A 2,599-nucleotide genomic window follows, 5' to 3' on the forward strand; every position below is an offset into this window, starting at 1 on the left:
ACTAGCACGTAGGATCTTGGTTCTCATCCTCCACGTGTTCGTCCCATCACTTGTAAGTGGGTCTATAAGGTTAAGACTCGCTCTGATGGTTCTCTTGAGCGTTATAAAGCTCATCTTGTGGCTCGTGGCTTTCAAGAGGAGCATGGTCGTGATTACGATGAGACTTTTGCTCCTGTGGCCCATATGACCACTATCCGGACACTTCTTGTCGTGGCCTCTATTCGCCATTGGTCCGTGTCTCAGCTTGATGTCAAGAATGCCTTTTTTAATGGTGAGTTGCGTGAGGAGGTTTATATGCAGCCACCACCTGGGTATTCTGTTCCTGATGGCATGGTTTGTCGTCTTCGTCGATATATCTATGGTCTTAAGCAAGCCCCTCGCGCTTGGTTTGAGCGTTTTGCCTCTATGGTGACTGCAGCTGGTTTTTCTACCAGTCCTCATGATCCAGCATTGTTTGTCCACCTCTCTGCTCGTGGTCGCACTCTTCTTCTTTTATATGTTGATGAAATGATCATCACTGGCGATGATCTTGAGTATATTGCCTTTATCAAGGCCCGTCTTAGCGATCCGTTTCTTATGTCTGATCTTGGTCCTCTTCGTTACTTTCTTGGGATTGAGGGTTCCTCCACCTCTGATGGCTTCTTCATTTCCCAAGAAAACTATATCCATGATCTTCTTTCTCGTGCGGCTCTTAGTGATGAGCGCACTGTTGAGACTCCTATGGAGCTTAATGTCCATGTTCGTGCTTCTGATGGCGAGCCCTTGTCTGATCCGACTCGTTATCGTCATCTTGTTGGGAGTCTTGTCTATCTCGCTGTCACTCATCCGGGTATCTCCTATCATGTCCATATCCTGAGTCGGTTTGTTTCTTCTCCCACTTCGGCTCACTATAGTCACCTTATTCGTGTTCTATGATATCTTCGTGGCACGATCTCTCACCGTCTCTTCTTTCCTTGTTCTAGCTCATTACAACTCCAAGCCTATTCGGATGCTACGTGGGCTAGTGATCCTTCGGATCGTCGTTCACTTTCTGCTTACTGTGTCTTTCTTGGTGGTTCTCTCATTGCCTAGAAAACAAAGAAATAGACTGCAGTTTCTCGTTTGAGTGCAGAGGCTGAGTTGCGAGCCATGGGTCTTCTCACGACAGAGGTGACTTGGTTACGCTGGTTACTCGAGGATTTTGGTGTTTCTGTTACTACACCTACTACACTCTTGTCAGACAGTACATGTGCTATCAGTATTATGCGAGACCCCGTGAAGCATGAGCTTACCAAGCATATTGGTGTTGATACTTTCTTTGTGCATGCTGGTGTGCAGGACCATGTTATTGCTCTTCGGTATGTGCCTTCTGAGTTACAGCTGGCAAACTTTTCACGAAGGCTCAGACTAGAGCACAACATGGATTTTTCCTCTCCAAACTCAGTGTTGTGGATCCACCATGAGTTTGGGGGGGTTAGAGTTATAGTTATGATGCCTTTTGGCTTTCTGTATATATGATGACTTTGGCCTCCAGATAATGATATGTTGCATATTCATAATAGTATTGTACCAAAATCATTGTTTGCATCGTCGGAGCTACAGCGGCCTCCTGCGTCCGAGTTCCACCGGCCTCTACGTCGCGCCATGGTATTTGCCATAGCCGCGTGACTGGCCGACCTGGACGGCAAGGGCGGACTCCTCCTGAATCTCGCCAGATTGCTAGCCCAATATTAATGTTCCCTTTAATTTCGCATAAGATCTGGGGTCTCTAACTCCCGCGATTTATGCTTCCCTTTCTCTCCCATTGGCCCATAATGTCTTTATACCCTCTTTATTCCTTTCCTTACTAGCTCATATCGGAATATCTTTCCACTTTTATAACTTTCCTTCCTGTCCCATTGATTTGTCCCACTGATTCTTCAGGAGGCTTGTTGACTTCAAATCATAAATGTATATAAGTTCATCTAATGTAGTATAATGAAGCAAGCTGGGACTATTTAATAATTGAACAAATTATCTTTTATATGTAGAGCATGATGCAGCTCAACTAGACTTGGGCTTTGCATTTGCACCTCTAGCCGGGAGTTCGATCCACACTCCAGCACCTATTTTTGCCTCCTTAGGTCGGACGGATCTAATGGGCTCAAATGCAGCGACCAAGTTAGTTCATAAATTGATTTTTTAGGGACCATTAGTACCACCTTCGAAATCTGCTAATACGTACGGATGGACAAAAAATTAGGAAGAAGCAATAGCCTCTTCTCTACTCCTAATGTCTTAGTTAGTTAAATGGTACCACGGTTTATTTTTGTCTGGTTATATTTTGTTTGATTTATTTTTGGCTGGTTTATCTTCGTCTCACATCCCATCACCATATCTCCTCACGTTGATTTTTTTACCCTCACAATAAAAACTTTCCTAACTTTTTCAAAGTTTCCTAACTAGACATGTTATAAACAGGCATGAACCCATACCACGTTACCAATAAAAACTTTCCTAAACTTTTCACTTTTCCTAACTAGCCACATTACAAACCTACTGGAACTAATAGTACGTTAACAAACAATAAAATCTAGTTTTCTGGTAATTAATTCCAAATCTCAACTTTCCCATCGCACGA

Source organism: Triticum urartu, chromosome 2, assembly GCF_003073215.2.
Source record: "Triticum urartu cultivar G1812 chromosome 2, Tu2.1, whole genome shotgun sequence".
Lineage (NCBI taxonomy): Eukaryota > Viridiplantae > Streptophyta > Magnoliopsida > Poales > Poaceae > Triticum > Triticum urartu.